We start from the raw sequence: 18500 nt of genomic DNA, 5'->3' as shown, positions 1-18500 counted from the left end.
TTTTACTATGTTAATCCTGCCAAGCCATGAGCATGGGAGATCTTTCCATCTTCTCATATCTTCCTCTAATTCTTTCTTCAGAGACTTGAAATTTTTTTCATACAAGTCTTTGACTTGCTTGGTTAGGGTTACACCAAGGTACTTTATGTCATTTGTGGCTATTGTGAAGGGTGTTGTTTCCCTAATTTCTTTCTCAGCCCTTTTGTCTTTTGTATACAGGAGTGCTACTGATTTTTTTGAGTTAATTTTGTATCCGGCCACTTTGCTGAAACATAAAACCAGACACATTAAATCAGCTAGAAAACAAAGTGGGGAATACCCTAGAACTCATTGGTATAGGAGAAAACTTCCTGAACAGAACACCAACAGCACAAGCTCTAAGAGCAACAATCAATAAATGGGACCTCATGAAATTGAAAAGCTTCTGTAAAGCAAAGGACACCATCATCAAAACAAAGCGACTGCCTACAGATTGGGAAAGAATCATCACCAACCCTTTATCTGACAGAGGACTCAGATCCAATATATATAAAGAACTAAACAAGCTGAAAAGCAACAAACCAAGTAATTCACTTAAAAATGGGGAACAGAGTTAAAGAGAGAATTCTCTGCAGAGGAATATCGAATGGCAGAGAAGCACTTAAAGAAATGCTCAACCTCATTAGCCATTAGGGAAATGCAAATCAAAACAACCCTGAGATTTCACCTTACACCCATCAGAATGGCCAAGATGAAAAACTCAAGGGACAACACATGCTGGAGAGGTTGTGGAGAAAGGGGAACCCTTCTCCACTGCTGGTGGGAATGTAAACTGGTACAACCACTCTGGAAATTAATCTGGCGCTTTCTCAGACAACTAGGAATAGCGCTTCCTCAAGATCCAGCCATACCACTCCTAGGCATATACCCAAAAGAGGCGCAAGTACACAAAAAGGACATTTGCTCAATCATGTTTGTAGCAGCTTTATTTGTAATAGCCAGAAGCTGGAAACAACCCAGATGCCCCTCAACTGAAGAATGGATGAAGAAACTGTGGTACATCTATACAATGGAGTATTACTCAGCAACGAAAAATAAGGAAATCATGAAATTTGCAGGTAAATGATGGGACCTGGAAAGGATCATCCTGAGTGAGTTGTCCCAGAAGCAAAAAGACATGCATGGTATATACTCACTCATATAAACATACAATATAAATTAACCCACTAAAATCTGTACATCTAAACAAACTAAGCAAAAGAGAGTATCCTAACTAAAATGTTCAATCCCCATCCTGAAAGGCAAAGAGGATGGACATCAGAAGAAAAAGAAAATAGGAAACAACCTTGGAACCTGCTACAGAGGGCCTCTGAAAAGCCAGAAGAAAACAGGAAACCACCTTGAAACCTGCCACAGAGGGCCTCTGAAAGCTTCTGCAGTATAGACTGTCAAAGCAGATGCTGAGCCTGATGGCCAACTGATGGGCAGAGTGAATGGAATTTTATGTAAGAAGTGGGAAATAGTAAGAGCTGGAGGGGTTGGGAACTCCACAAGGAGAGCAACAGAACAAGATAATTTGAACAAGGGAACTTCCCAGAGACTCATACTCCAACCAAGGACTATTTGTGGAGATGACCTGGAACCCTTGCACAGGTGTAGCCCATGGCAGTTCAGTGTCTAAGTGGTTTACATAGTAATGGGAAGAGGGACTGCCTCTGACATAATCTGATTGGCCTGCTCGTTGATCACTTCCCCCTGAGTGGGGAGCAGCCTTACCAGGCCACAGTAGAGGACAATGCAGCCACTTTTGATGAGAACTGATAGACTAAGATCAGAAAGAAGAGGAGAACCTCCCCTATCAGTGGACTTGGGGAGTGACATGCATGCAGAAAGGGGAGGGAAGGTGGGATCGGGAGGGGAGGAGGGAGGGGCTTATGGGGGGATACAAAATGAATAAAGTGTAATTAGAAAAAATTAAAAACAACAACAACAACAACAAAAACTGTCCTGATGAAACCTGACAAGCTAGGGTCAGATGAAAGGGGAGGTCAGTGGACTTGGAAAGGGGTATGGGAGGAGATGAGGGAGGGAGGGTGGGATTGGGAGGGAAAAAGGGAGGGGGCTACATCTGTGATACAAAGTGAATAAAATGTAATTAATTTAAAAAATAAAAATTCAATTAAGAAAAAAAATAATAAACCCTATCTGAGAGAGGACCTGTAACTTGTATCTAGGACATATAGAACTCTTAGCAATTCAACATTAAATTTTTAAGTGATATAAGTTGAAAGTTAGCAAAGGATTTAAATAAACATATCTCCAAAGAAAACAAACAAATGAACATATGTATATGAAAATAGGTTGAACCTTTGTCCCTTATGAGGGATATGTAAACCCAAACCACAAGAAAATAATACTTCTCACACCTTAGCATGGCTGAAAGGAAAAGCAGAGAATGCCAAGCGCTACTTAGAATATAGGAACACTGGAAAACTCACAGTCTGGTGATGTGGCTGTAAAATGGTCTAATTACTTTGAGAAGTAGATTGGTATTTTTCCCGAATGTCAAATAAAAAAATTGAATGAAACAGCAGCTCTTTGTCTTTATGTTTACTCAATATAAAAAAAACACTTAGAGGAGAGCTTTGCAGCCAGTCCTGAAGATAGCTGATAAAACAGGATCAGATGAATGGGGAGGAGGTCCCCCCTATCAGTGGACTTGAAAAGGGGCAGGGAGGAGATGAGGGAGGGAGGGAGGGACTGGGAGGGAATGAGGGAGTGGGACACTGCTGGGATACAGAGTTAATAAAATGTAACTGATAAGAAAAAAATAAAACTCAAAAAAACCACTTATTCATATACATATCTATTCATGAGTCAACCCAAGTATCCACCAATTGATGAACTGTTACTAAAAGTAAGATCTACCCATACAGTATTATCTCTCCATTAAAAAGAATGCAAGATTGAAACATGCTTCAGTATAAAGGAGCCTTTAACATTGTCACATTTGAATAAAATCATATACAAGTCTGCATGTTATATGAGTGCATTTTTATATAATATCTAGAATGGTAAAACCATACAAACAGAAATTAAGTAGTGGTATCAAATGAAGGGCAAATAAATGCTGCAAAATCTCTTTGGGGAGAAATAATATTTTTCTTAAAATTATGCAGTAGTGAATATACTAAAACCCAGTGAATTGCACCTTTTAAGTGATTGAATTTTATGCTACTTAAATGACATTTCAGTGAAGACCAGCTTTAAAAAAAATAAAAGTACTGAAATCTGAAAAGATTCTTAGAATAGATTTCTAATGATCTAAATAAATTATACATACATGATATAAACAAATTAATATCAAATATATTAAATATCTATGTTGTAAAATAAATAAAATATTATATACACTGATAATAATGGATTAAAATTATTAGTCATAGGTGTGTAAAATGAGGAAATATATGCTGTTTTGTGCAATATATTATTATTATATATAATAATATAATATTATTATATTATGTATTATAATATATTACATATTATATTTATTATATATTATATATTTATTATATATCATATATTACATATTATATATTATATTGTATATGCATAAGATATAGTAAATGAAAGATTCCCACAGGACAATGATTGTGCATTTTTGGTGCTGTGATCAACTTGGCATCAATGCTATGAGGCTGCCTGACACATACGTTTAATGAGTTTTCTCTTACCTGCAGTATTGTTGTTTTAAGAACATCAAATGCTAATACTTAGACCTAGTGAGATTAAGGCCCTGGAAAATGATGCTAAATTTTAAAAATCCATTATATTTACATAAAACATGCCCCATAAATATGTACTATAAAAGATACACCATAAAAATGAACTATAAAATAAACACAGGTAAAAATACCATAAAATAAGGTCATAAAATGCAAATTTTAACGTGCAAAAGTAATTGGTAAAGAGATAACTTGGGAAGAGTTTAGACAAATACATTTTTCTTCTAATTATTTTGTTTCAATTCAGGCAAAGAAAGTTTCTTCTAAAAGAAGTAGTAGTTCTCCAACTAAAAACAGTAGTGTACATATGACTCACTCCACCAGGAGAGAATTATAAGAATTATTCCACACAAGTGCGTTGGTATTTCCAGAACAATCGTCACTCAGTGCCAATAAAAGAACCTGTATTTTTGAGTGTTAAACATATAGATACTTTGCACACTTAAATTTCAAATTAAATGACTGATTTTCTTTTTACCACCAGCACTGTAGAAAAATATTGTTTTCTTATTCACCAATAATTAATAAATGATTATTTGGATATTTCCCTCTGATTCTTGCAAATTTAAAAGTGAGTCTAATATCATTGTTATGATATTAAAAATGAATGACTCTTGGTTAATCTGTCATTCACGTGACATAAATTTAAAAAGATAGTAGTAGCTTTCTTTCAGCTCTCAGGATTTTTTTTTTTTTTTTTTTTGGCTGTCCCGCACCCACCCAAGAATACTTCACAGAACTCTTCATCATTTCTTCATTCTATAAGGTTTTAGGTTCACTACTCTGATGATAACCTTTAGATCTGGTAGGCAATATTCTAGACACTTAGAATAACATCAGAGGCAGGCGAGATTCCGTATCAGGCTGAATGGAGCTCTTTGAACTCTTGGTGGTAGAGTATGGACGTTTTCCCTTCTCAGTTCCTCAGTTAGTCAACAGACTCATCATTGGGATGGCTAGATAACAATTCACTGTTGTAGGACCATGAATACTGTGTCCGTCCAAAAACCCCCTGATGCTGAGGCGAATAGGAGGGTAAACTCACACCCATGGGATTTACTGATCTTCCTAAGGACTCCACTACCTAGAAACACAGTGAGAACATAGGGCTTGGATTTGACAAATGAGCAGAAAGGCTTATCTTCAAACTGTTATCTCGTGCTTGCTGGGTTTCTAAGTGAGGACAGAGCAACAATGTTATGAAGCTAGAAATTAAGCTTACACCCTTAATGGTTCATGGTAATGAACCCACAGCCAAAGAAAGGTCTAACTAAATAGTTTGGGCTGAATGATTCTGATTATTAAGAGAAAATAAGGCTGTGGTAAAGGATGAAAAGTAGAAAACAATATTCTCTTGAAAACTTTTCCTGCCTCTTTCTGCAGTGGGAGATGTTAATAAGATGCTACAGCATTTTGATGTAAATAAAGTTTTAGGGTCTGGACACCCTACCGAGTAAAGAAGCATAGCAGTGAAGATGCCTGCTAAAGACAAGAGAGACAACAGAAACAGGAGGGGTGTGGGAAAGGGAGGGTGGGGCTGGGAGAAAAGAAGAGAGATGACTACGACCAGGATGTAAAAGTGAATAAATAATTTAAAAAGAAAGTTATTTAGTATCAATTATGTTTCCTAGTGGGGTTCAGGTATAACTGTAGTACACGGCCATCTTTCTTAACGTAAGCTATAACTTTGTTTGTATATGTTAGCATATATAATTTTATATGCAGTAATTTGATAGTGAGCAACCTAATATCTTGTGTTAAGGTTTGTGAAAATGTGTTGTTACTCAACATCAGCCTGATTTAAGAAGCAGATACAATTTAGATTCATTTCTTTGTAGACAGAGTCCCACTTATTTGTATAAGAAATAGTTGAGACATGCTAGATTTGTGGATGCTGTCTTATGGCTGTACACAGGTTCTGAATAGCTACAGTAGTGAGTATGTTACATAATATTTTCAAGAGTGTAATTAGCATGCACCGTGGTTTCTTTTTCTGGCTGTCTTCATTTCACAGTGACTGGAGGCCTAAGAAACACATTATCCAGAATGCTTTGCCAGCAGCTTTCTGGTTTAGAATCCACTAAGCAGAGGCCAAAAACTTTGAAAGGTCAGAGACAAGAAGAAACTGTTATTCTCTGTCCAGTGGGGAATCCTTGTGGGTTTCAAGGATTGTGATTCTTTTGTAACCCAAAACCCTGGGAATTATTCCCTTGCTGCTTTGGTGAACAGAGAGCACTGGGGAAAGATTCCTCTGATTCTGGAACAATACGAGGTTTCTCTCAGCAGACAATAAAACTGGAAAAGAGTGAGCTGTCTATATGGCCCATATTGCTCCAGCCCTTTTTTAAGCCATCTACTTGACTCATTTAGTTGTGTGTGTGTGTGTGTGTGTGTGTGTGTGTGTGTGTTTGCTGTGTAAAATAGCAAATGCAGTTACTCTTTAAAAAAAAAAAAACTGATTTTTTTTTTCTTTCCTTAAAGGAAAGTAATAGGTTTTGCTTATTCTTTAAAAATTTCATGTATGTGTGCAACGTGTCCTGATCAAACCTTGATGTGCATTCTGGCACAGTAGTGGCAGGATTGTGGGGGTAACCACTTCATTCTGTGTTTGGATTTGCAGCCTGTTCCACAGGAGGGAATTCACGTCTGGTACTGTAAGTGTTGTCACAACGCACGGATAGTGAGGACATTAGCCCTTGGGAGGATTTAATTGCTGTTGATTTGCAAATAATTGTTTTCCCCAAATTCATCTAACTATATGTTTATCTCCAGAGATTGGTACAGCTTTTAACGTTGATTGGGAAATCTACTCATGATGGATACTGGGATATTTTTTCTTCCTAAACCATAAGAAATATGACATTACTGCCAACAATTCTGAAATTTGTCAACAACGCTAAATTCAGATATATATTTTAAATAAAAATTGATAGACTAGCTTTTTAAATAAAAACTGGTAGACCAGCTTTTTAAATAAAAATTGATAGAGCAGCCCTTTACACTGAGAAACTCCTTTAACCAGGCATTACAAGATGAGAAATGAGGTAACAGATTCATGGGATATAACATCAAAATCCTATATTGTAGGTTGGAGAGATAGCTCTGGCAGTAAAGTGCTTGATGTGTGAATGTGAAGATCTGATTTCAAACCCCCAGAACGCACATAAAAAGATAGACATAGTGGCATACTCTTAAAACCTCTGTCTGAGGAGGTGGGAGAGGATGATCCCTGGGCTCAACAGTTAGTCATCTTACCCTAATGGAGAGTCCCAGAGGACAAGACGGTGAGTTATTAGGAATGAAACCTATACCTCTGGCCTTCACATGCACATAGAGCTGTATACATCTCACTCACAACAGTGTGTGAGCATGCACACACACACACAGAGACACACACACACACACACACGAACATACATACATATACAAACCTGTACTTTATAACAATTGTATTGAGTTAATATTTCTTGAGCACAGAGTGCTTGACTTCTGAAAATGTCAGGTGTACTTTCGTTTAATTTAAGCCTCACAAAAACTCTGTGAAGAAGATACTGTCATAAATATATAACCAAAGAGGCCTAAGGAAAGGAACCTGTGGATTTCACATAGTATGAATGGGATGAAAACACATTTGTGTTTAAACATCCTGGAGACATTACTCAGTTTAACTTATGGAAGACAGGTATTGTATCCACGCAAACAGTGCACATGGGATGGAGATAGAAAGCATATAAAAGGAGATTCTTCCAGAAGGTGCTTTGAGCCCCTTATTTCCTTGAAAGATTTTACTCATAATCACTTCAATGTGCTGTTTTCTGACATAAACTAAAGGTCATTCCAAAATGATACAATCAATAAAAGTGTTTACATAACAGCTCTTTAATTAGACACAAAACCCACTCAATAAGAGGAAAATAACACTTGGTAGAAAGGGTAGAGATATTGTAAGAGCTAGACGAACAAGGATTTTGCTGTGACATTTTGTCTCTTAGGTTATTTTTGTTGTTGTTTGTTTGTTTGTTTTTTATTCAATTAATCTTTATTTTTATTAATTACAGTGTTGTAAGAGACAATTAATCTTTACTATGGGTTTATCTTCTGGTAATGCTGCTGTTAATCCTCAGCAGCTGTATAACCAAATCACCACACTGAGACTGGGTTTTTAGTTAACCTAGAACACAATGCTGGGCAATATTTACTCCCTCTTAAACCTCCAAGCCCTCAGTTTCCTAACATTTGGATTTCACATATTATACTTGCTTTTTGTGAAATCTTAGGTCTGGTTCATGCTCCACGACCTCCAAGATCTCTCCTCCAGCTCTGCTCTCCTCGTTCTCTCTCACCCCTCTCCTCCCACTCTTTCCTCTCTGTGGCTCCTCCCCTCTTTCCTGTCCTCTGGCTCCTCCCATTGCACAACATTGTATCTAGTTGCTTTATTTTGTCCTGTTTACACAGAGTTGAGACAGGATGCTTATAATGAGTATCACAATGCAATATCCGGCTTGAAACCAGAGAGTTGGGGGTGGGGAAATCAGCATTTGAATTAACAAGGGTAAGGCATATACATTTTTTCTTTATTATTATTATTATTATTATTATTAATTACACTTTATTCATTTTGTATCCCCCCATAAGCCCCTCCCTCCTCCCCTCCCGAACCCACCCTACCTCCCCTTTCTTCATGCATGCTCCTCCCTACGTCCACTGATAGGGGAGGTCCTCCTCTCCTTCCTTCTGATCTTAGTCTATCAGATCCCATCAGGAATGGCTGTACTGTCTTCTTCTGTGGCCTGGTAAGGCTGCTCCCCCCTCAGAGGGAGGTGATCAAAGAGCAGGCCAATCAGTTTATGTCAGAGATAGTCCCTCTTCCCATTACTATGGAACCCACTTGGACACTAAACTGCCATGGGCTACATCTGTGCAGGCATATACATTTTAAAAGAATATTATACCAACATTACAGCTTATTCACTTTGTATCCCCTGTACCTCCCTCCCTCCTCTCCTCCCAATCTCACCCTCCTTTTTCCCCACCCTTGTCCCTGTTTGTTTTTTTTACAATGGGGTACAGAGCTAAACAGAGAATTCTCAATAGAGAAATATCAAATGGCAGAGAAACACTTAAAGAAATGTTCAATGTCCTTAGTCACCAGGCAAATACAAATCAAAACGACCCTGAGATTTCACCTTACACCCATCAGAATGGCTATGATCAAAAACTCAAGAGACAACACATGCTGGAGAGGATGTGGAGAAAAGGGAGCCCTCCTCCTTTGCTGGTGGGAACATAAACTTGTCCAACCACTTTTGAAATCAATCTGGACCTTTCTCAGACAATTAGAAATAGTGCTTCCTCAAGATCTAACTATACCATTCCTAGGCATATATCCAAAATATGGTCAAGTTTATAAGAACATTTGCTCAACCATGTTCTAGGCAGCTTTATTTGTAGTAGCTGGAACCTGGAAACAACCCCTAGATATCCCTCAGTTGAGGAGTGGAGACAGAAATTGTGGTACATCTACAGAATGGAATACTACTCAACAATTAAAAACAAGGAAATCATGAAATTTGCCGGCAAATGGTGGGAGCTAGAAAAGATCACCCTGAGTGAGGTATCCCAGAAGCAGAAATACACACATGGTATATACTCACTTATAAGTGGATATTAGACATATAATACAGGATAAACATACTAAAATCTGTACACCTAAAGAAGCAAGAAGAAGGAGGACCCTGGGTAAGATGACATTGTCTGTTAGTAATGCCTGATGCTACATTCATGAAGTCTCACAAGCATGGCAGTCTATGAACTGAGCAATGATTATACTAGTCACCATTAGAAATGCTAATGTGGGAGGAGGAAATTCACGAATCCTCTACCCTGCAGAAGTACAGGCAGCTAAGCAATGTTAAAAGAAGAAGAAATAGTCTTCCCCACACTGATTGGTTATCTAATACAAATGGTCAACCCCCCAAAATGCAAATCACATTATACTGACTTAAAAGGTTGTACTTAGGAATGTGTGAGTTGGGTGTGTGTGTGTGTGTGTGTGTGTGTGTGTGTGTGTGTAACAGAAAAAAAGAGGCAATGAATTTGAAAAAGAATGGTGGAGGGGTATATAGGACGGTTCTGGGGGAAGAAATGTAAGGGAGATATATCATCTCAAAAAGTAGAAAGAATCACTAAAGTGAATCACCTAAGTACGTATAAGTTTTATGTAAATTGGAACATGAATACACAAACTTCCTCTTGACCTTTTCAAACACATCTCTTGCCTCCCTAATGCATGGGCATTAGCAAAGTTGACAGCTAAGATTATGGAGCTAGTATTGGCTAGGCATCACACCAAGCAGTTCACGTATTTATTTTGTATGTCTTATTAACACTTAACCATTGACCACATTTTATACTGACAGGTTGAGGCTTAGGCAATTTATTTGCCTATTCAAAGTGGCACAAATTGAAGCAAAATAGTACCTCAGCCCAGTTATCACAAACAGGGTACCTACCTGATTGTTCCGCATCCTCAGGAACCTTATACCATGAAATGCACCCTGCGACTTGGAGAAACATCTAATCTCTCCACGGCACTGGAGAAGTCCAAGTTTAAGGTCCTTTTCCTTCTCCTCTCTATAAATACCTTTGTGAAAATACACTCATACTAGGGATCTAAATTAGACTAAAGTGGCAAAGAAAATGAGGACAGTTCCCTAAAATAAAATCTACTTTCAGCTTTGATAATAGTGGTTTTTGGGAATCTTCTCATTCTCAAAAGCTCTGGATTTATTTCCAACAGAAAGAAACCTTTATTCTTCTCATTAAAGAGAACATGGAGCCAACCTGGAGTATAAAAAAAAACCTACAGTTCTAAGGCAGAGTTTTACATCTGTCTTGATGTTTGAAGCAACCTGAAGGCATTTGTCTCTTCATTTTTGTTTTTCTCAAGTGATGTGAATGCTTATTTGAGGAGGTTTGCAGATGGGAGGGGCAATGGAAGGCAACTTCACAACCTTGAGAGGGAAAGATTAATGACTATCAACAGATTGACTTGTTACATATTACTTTGTGTTTTAGTTTGACCTGCATTAAACACACTGACTGGGGTTCTGTCCTGTACCCACTGCTACCAGTCTTAATATGGTTTAGTTTTCTTCATTAGCTATCTCTTAAAAATCCATTGTTTCCCTCCAAGGCACTTATCCTGCAACTGCCTCATTAATGTTCTCATCACTTTTTATTACACTTTGTGGCACTAAGCACAATCACTATGCAGTTGTGAAACTATTCATTTCATAGTAACCATCTTCTTTGGCCTGGAAATTGTGCTGTATTATAGAGCACAGAAGTTGGCTTAGTCATATTTCCTGTAAATTAACAATGGAAGATTATAGCCACATAGAAGAATAAAGGGATAATGAAGCAGTATTTTTTTTTTTCAAGAGAGAAACTGGAGAATGAAATTTTCTGTTTCAGAATCTTCAAAGAACAAGAAAATGAAAGTCATCAGGCTTAGAGAAAATTTTAAGACTATTTCTGGTCATTCAGGTATTTATGCTAAGCACTGTCAAACTATGAAGTTATAAAACAAATTTACTTGGGATTACTTATTATGTACACACTCGGTTTTGATGTAAGTCATTCATAATTTTAACCTGAATTCTGCTTTAAGATGGCTTAGATAGCAAAGGCTCCTTTCCCAGAGCCTGAAGAACTGAATTCTCTCCCTATAACACACATAGTAGAAATACTCATTTTCAAAAGTCTCCCTCTCACTTTTAGCATTGTGGTACTTATGGCACATATAATGAATTTATGTAAAATTTAAAAACCTCACAATATGTTACAATAAGCTGGAAGTAATCTAAATGATAGCTAGACTTTATAGGTAAATAGATAATGTTGCAAAGGCGTAGTTACTAGCTTTCAAGTTGATATGAAAGATAGTGGATTCTTTTTTCCATCAATTACCCTTTCCAATAAGTAGAAGGCATTACTAAGTATCAAAAACTTTTATCAGCTGGATTATAGAAAGTACTTAGGGTTTCAAAGGAGAGAAATGGACTCTGGTTTGCTTTAGAAGAAATGACATTGGTAGAAGTATTTTAGAAACATGTGAAACAGAATTATTGTGAACAAGCTTCCTAAAGGTCAATCAAAAGGCATTCTTGGGTCAAAACTAACTAACTTGTAATCAACTTACCAAATTGCAATCATCTTTCATTTTTACTGTCAGACTGCACCATCACTTCCAGAAACTAGGAGTCTATGACGGCTTAGTATACCAATGTCCTGAACGTCTGGGCAAATCTTTCTTTATGGTGCAGTTATATGGATGAATGGTAACAAGTCCTCATACGAAGACAAGTAATTAAGGTTAGCTCTTGAGCTAATATATTGAATTGGAAATCTCTGAGATGTATGCTTGTATTGATATTAGTTTTAAAGTTCACTACTTCCTACTTGGTTAAATATGTTTAACATTTGCTTTCGTATATTGGCTCACATTTACAGATACATATGTTAAAGTTCTGAAATTCGTTGTGCTAATTTCTACTTTAGTCAGAATTTCAACTCCATAACAACTGCAACAACAAATGTCTAAATTTCTTAAGGCAGAATGAATTTACTTCAGTTTATTATTTCAGTCTATAGTCCTTAGCTCTATTAACTCTAGACTATAGTGAGGAAGTTCATTAAGAGAGTAATAGAATTATCCTATCCTGGAAGAGGAGAGAGACAGAGACAGAGACAGACCTCCATGGCAAGATTATCACTCAAGATCATGCTGACAGTGAATTATTATCTCCAATTAATATTTAAGTCCTAAAATTTATTTTTCAAGACCTCTCAAAGGAACAGCTTCATTTGGTTTAAATGTAACTTTTATTCTCCAAATGTAACTGTTGTCTCAGAAGCTTAATGCCTCCCTCTGATAATCTAGGCCTATTCCTGGAGGCTTCTAGCTTCTGTACAATCTGATCTAGGTCTAGAATGTTTTCAGCATCTATGACTTACTTTAGAATATGCTTACCCTTTCTAGTTCTTTCTGAACTCTAGCTGGCTGGTTCAACTCAGCTATTCTGGCTCAAACATCTCTCCAAGCTGACTGATTCAAACTGGCTTCCCTCGTGTCCTGACTGAATTGTTCTGCTTGACCTCAAACTAATTCTAGCAATCTGTTCTAATCTTCTGCCTCCTTGTCATCCTCTGGCTTTGTTCTATCTTCACCTGTGTCTAGCTTGTTTTCTCTTCCACCTTTCTCTGTAAAATTCTCCTAGAAAAGTGCCTCTGAACTCTATGAACTGAAGTGCCACCAACTGCACTATTATGAACTCAACTGGCTCCCAACTCATTGAATAATCTCTCTCTGCACTGTTCTCTTAAAATGGTTCTCTTTCCTCCCTTTTGGGAATGTCCTCTTTCTGACTCATTCTGTCAAATATTTCTCTGATTTGTCACTTTTTCTGCCCCTCAATTAGACATCACTTTCAAACATGGCTTCTTCTTTTTTACAAACTAACCTTACCTTCATTGTTAGGGATCAAAAGTGTGTACTAAGGTTGTGTCTGTATTCCTGCCAGATCATACTACAGTCCAGGGCATGTCTTCGTTCCAGCCAGATCACAGAAACTGAAGGTCTTTGGATGTGATCCCTTGTCAGAGCAGCCTTGTTGCTGCATTAAAATTCCTCTACAATCAATGGACCAGGCTTTTTAACACACAAGGCTTTTTTAATCTATCATGCTATGTACTGCATAAGGCAATGACTTCTCTTTGTAAGAATCACATTCTAGCCAAATCAAAATATATATCTTTGACCCCCCCAAATGACATTCACATTTCATAATACACAATCCACTTAGTCTATCTCCTCTCATTCAAGTAGTCTGTTCCACTAGTGTTCAAAAGTTTGGCTCTAGGTATCTTTTAAGATTCAAGGCAAACTTAATTATGAGTTCTTTTAAAGTTTAAAAAGCAATTTGGAACTGACAATAACTCAGAGCAGACATTACCTTTTCAAAAGGAAGCATAGGAAGGAGGGGCATAAGAAGGAGGGATGTTACCCAAGCAAGACTGAAAAACAGAAAATCATTCAAATCTGGAGATCCATGTCTAGTGTTTGAAATACATGATGGCATGCTATGAGGCCTGAAGGGAATGCACAACCTATTCTATGAGTTTGCCATTTATAGATCATAAGATCTTCTTCTGGGGCTGGCTCTTCTCAGTGTCCATGTCTTCCTTTGGTAGATGTTCCACATCTGTGACACCTCTTCAGTTTGTTAGGGTCTTCAATACATCTTTTGCTTCACTATCACAGTCACCCTCTCAAAGATTGTCTGTATGAATAGTTGCTTTCAAACACATTTCCTGGCCCTGCAGAATTTCTTTTGAAGTGTCTATACACCTACAACTTTTTAATTTTGCATATCTGATAAACAAGCATTATTTAGGTCATGTCAGTGTCTGCTCCTAACTTGAACAGCAGCTAGCATCTGATTCAGTGCCCTCTAAGAGCCTAAATAAATGAAGCTGTGGCCCACTTTCCTTAGATAATGTTTCCAAGTAGCACCCTGTTCTCAAGGGAAAGTCTCACAAGTGAGTTTATTGTTTCATACTATTTAAGTTGCAAAGGATACAATTCGACCAATTCTTAAAATAATGACAAGATGTCCTTTACTGTTCCTGATGCAAAGTACTTGTTTCCTTTTAATGACAACAATATTTTTAGAACCATTGGTTCTATAACCTCAGTTTTACATGGACTTTTCTGACATGAACTTTAAATCTGTCAAAATATTTCTTCTCTGCTCTTTTCATCTAGAAAAGCAACTGGTAGTAACCGTGCCATAGTCTAAATGCTGGGTTGCCTTAAAAGGGCATCCAGTAGATTAACTAGTCTCTTAGATAAATCCAATAAGAACATGATAGGTGATTTAACTACATTTGGTTTGCAAGTACTTTATTGAGAATTTTTGAGTCAATGCTCATCTGGGGTAATGGCCAATTGATTAAATATCAGAATGAGCTAAGCATAAAACAAAGCTCTATTACAGAAATGCAGAATTATTGAGAACAGTGCAGGAGGAGGAGGTGTTGGGAGCGGGAGGGGAAAAGCAGGTGTGGAGAGAAAGTGAACAGAGACCCTGAAAAGATAGATAAGAGCAGACAGACTAGAGAGCAGAGGAGAGAGGAGAGTGGGTGAAGAGGAAAGGCAGAGACAGACAGAGAATGGAGCAAGGGCAAAAGGAGTTAAAAGGGAGAAAGGAACCAAAATGTCTGGATTAGCTAGCAAAAGAGCCTTTGGGAGAGGGGAAGCACCGCCTCTAGGTCGAGTCTAGGGTACATCAGCCAAGTAAGAAACCTAACAATGGCTTGTGGGTTTTTTGGTTTGTTTGATTTTTATTTTTATTTTTTTTAATTTTATTTTTCTCATTAGTTACATTTTGTTAATTCTGTATCCCAGCTTTATCCCTCATTCCCTCTCCAATCCCACCCTCCCTCCCTCGTCTCCTCCCTGCCCCTTTCCAAGTCCACTGATAGGGGAGGACCTCCTCCCCTTTCATATGACTCTGTTTTGTCAGGTATTTTTAGGACTGCCTGCAAAGTCCTCCTCTGTGGCCTAACAGTGCTGCTCCTCCCTTGGGAGTTGGGGAGGTCAAAGAGCCAGTCGTTGAGTTCCTGTTAGAAATAGTCCTTGTTCCCCTTACTATGGGAAACCAATTGGTTACTGAGCTATCACGGGTCACATCCGAGCAGAGGTTCTAGGTTTTATCCTCTCATGGTCTTTGGTTGAGTGTCCATCTCAGAAAAGACCCTGTGCCCAGATATGTTTGGTCCTTGTAGAGCTCCTATCCTTTCCACATCAAACTCCCCTTCTTTCATATGATTCCCTGTACTCTGCCTAGGGTTTGGTTATGAGTCTTAGTATTTACTTTGGAACACTGCTAGGCAGAGTCTTTCAGATGCTTTCTGCGGTAGACTCCTGTCAATGCATTTGTCTTTCTAAATGAGGATTGATCATCTGTTTGATTTTTAAATGTTATGTCTTCCGTCCTATTATAAGGCCTTGTTTCGTAGGTGTCCTTCTCCAACCTCTCTTACTCTTTTTAATTGTTTTCTTCATTATTATTATTTATTACAATTTATTCACTTTGTATCCATGCTGTAGGCCCCTCCCTAATCTTATTCTGGTCCCGCCCTCCCTCCGTCTTCTCCCACTATGCCCCTCTCCTAATCCACTGATAGGGGAGGCCCTCCTCCCTTTACTATCTGACCCTAGTCTATCAGGTCTCATCATGACTATAGATCCTCTTTCTCTCAGGCCTGGGCTACCTTGCCAGGGGGAGATCTAAGAGCAGGCCACTAAGTCCATGTCAAAGACAGCCCCTGAACAAATGAACTGACAGAGGTCTTGGCAGCATGCACAGTTCCTGCATAGGTCGAAGCCAGTCAGCATTCCAGCACTAAAATGAGGAAGTAGACAGGAACTTCCATCTCTAACCAAGAAGCTATCCCCAGTTGGCAACCATTTGCAAAGAAAAAATGAGTTTTCTCCAACAGAGTGTCACTGGGTATAAACCACACTTAAGTGTTGTCCTTAGGCCCAGCAATAGATGGCCGTCACAAAATCAGCTCAATGGTGGGTTTGTAGTTGTTTTTGTTTGTCTGTTTGCTTGGGGTTTTGTTGGTAATAGTGGGTTTTTGCTTTTTTTTGGGGGGGGGGTGGAATTTTTACCTTACTGTTTTTTTTTCCTGTATAGTTTAGTTTTTGATTTTGTGCTGTGTGTGTGTGTGTCTGTGTGTGTGTGTGTGTGTGTGTGTGTGTATTTTTCATGCTTTTTCTTTTTTTTAATTCTAGTTTCTTTCTTTTTGGTCTGTTTTCAGAATGGTGTGGATTTGGATGGATGAGAAGTTGGGGAGAATGAGAAAAATCCTAGGAGGTGAGAAAGGGGAAACTGTGATAAGAATATAGGGAAAAGTTAATTCCAATAAAAATAATTAAAGGAAAAAAATAAATTTTACCTCTTTGCCTAGTTTGAGTAATAGAGTAATACTGGCTTTGTAGAAGGAGTTTGGAAGTGCCCATCTTTATTTCATTAGTTCTTTCTCTTTCGTTTCAAAATAATTTAAGGAGTATTGATAGGCATAGTGGCACACACCTTTAATCCTAGCACTGTAGAGGAAAAGGCAGGTGGATCTCTGTGTGTTACAGGCCAGCTCTGTTTACCTTGTATGTTCAAGGACACAGCCAGAGCTACGTAGTGAGACATGTCTCAAAACAAAAACAGATAAAACCACCACTAACCACCACAGCAAGACAAACACAAAAAAATATTGATTGTGGATCAATCAATAGAATTCTTTTGTGACTCTATCTAGAGCTTGGCTTCTTTCAATTGGAAGTCTTTCTATTGCTGCTTCAATATCTTTCATTATTATGGGTGTCTGTAAGTTCTGGGTTTCTTCTTAGTTTAACATTGGTAGTGTGAATGAATTTAGATATTCATTTCTCTTAGGCTTTCTAACTTAGTGGAAAGTATTCCATTATATTTGAATTTCTATAGTGTGCCACTGTATGGGGATTCCTTGTTCATCTTTGCTTCCCGTAATTTGAATTTTCTTTTTCTTTATTTTGGTTAATTGATCTAAGGCTCTGTGGATTTTGTTTATCTTTTCAAAGAAGTAAATCTTAGACTAATTGTGTCTTTGTATTGTTTTCTTTGTTTTTATTTCATTTCAGATTTCAATACTACAGATAAAGAAAAAAAGTATCATTAAAGTTGAGATGGTTCCATGAGCAAATTATTCAATTATGTGGATCTGAGTTCAAATTCCCTGGACCCACATAAAAAGCATTGCTTAGCAGTGCCCTTCTTATAATCCTAGGATTGGAGAAGCAAGTTAGGAGGATCACTGGAGCTCACTGGCTGTTAGTCTAGACAATTGTTCAATAAAAGACTGTCTCAATAAATAAGATGATCATGGAATATACCTAATATTGATCTCTGGCCTCTACATGAATAAAAACACACATGTACACACACACATGCATTCAACACACACACACATAAAGGAAAAAGGTGTTGTTAATATTTTTATGTGTTTCTTTATACTTGAAGTGATATATTTTTAAGCTGCTGGCCTGGTCAACTTTGAAATTGAAAAGAAAACACTTTGTCAATTGTTATTTAAAAAGAGATTAGTTTATTGGAGGCTAACTTTTATACTTATTTGTGTGTGTGTGTGTGTGTGTGTGTGTGTGTGTGTGTGTGCCACTTATGTGCTGGTATTCATGGAGAATACAGCATTGGATTCCTTGGAACCATACTTACAGGAGGTTGTGAACCTCTGACTTTGGTGCTGGGAATTGAACTCAGGTCCTTTAGAAGAACAGCAAGCATTCTTAACTACTAAGTCATCATTCTAAGCCCTAAATAGTTATTAGTTTTATTTTATAGAATTCAACATTAATATTAAAATTCTATAACTATAAGGGAATGTATGAGGAAAAGAAGACTTCATTTTTGTTTGTTTTTGTTTTTTTGTAAGAACACATAACTTAAGATCAACCATCCTGATAATTTTTTGCAGTGCACACACAATATAGAATTCTTAATAGGCAACAGGATATGCAGAAATTCAAATTTTGAGGTGGCTTGAGTCTTAAAGTTCTTAGGAAAAGGAATCATTTAGTTCTTAGAACAGTTTAAACAAACAGCCGGCAAT

General features: G+C 37.6%; 1 long non-coding RNA gene across 1 annotated transcript in view; it reads left to right on the top strand.

Annotated features, from left to right (window-relative positions):
- LOC129690302 (uncharacterized) overlaps positions 1–17770 on the top strand; it is a 136829-nt gene extending 119059 nt beyond the window's left edge. The window contains exons 2-3 of the long non-coding RNA XR_008722282.1: positions 16659–16714; positions 17515–17770. This is a non-coding gene — a long non-coding RNA (uncharacterized LOC129690302). The remainder of the gene's footprint in view (positions 1–16658; positions 16715–17514) is intronic.
- The last annotated feature ends 730 nt before the right edge of the window (positions 17771–18500 follow it).

This window comes from Psammomys obesus, unplaced genomic scaffold (assembly GCF_907164565.1).
Source record: "Psammomys obesus unplaced genomic scaffold, mPsaObe1.curated_primary_1811, whole genome shotgun sequence".
Taxonomy (NCBI): Eukaryota; Metazoa; Chordata; class Mammalia; order Rodentia; family Muridae; genus Psammomys; species Psammomys obesus.
Note: the sequence above shows the minus strand (reverse complement) of the source record. Positions and strands in the feature narration are given on the sequence as shown.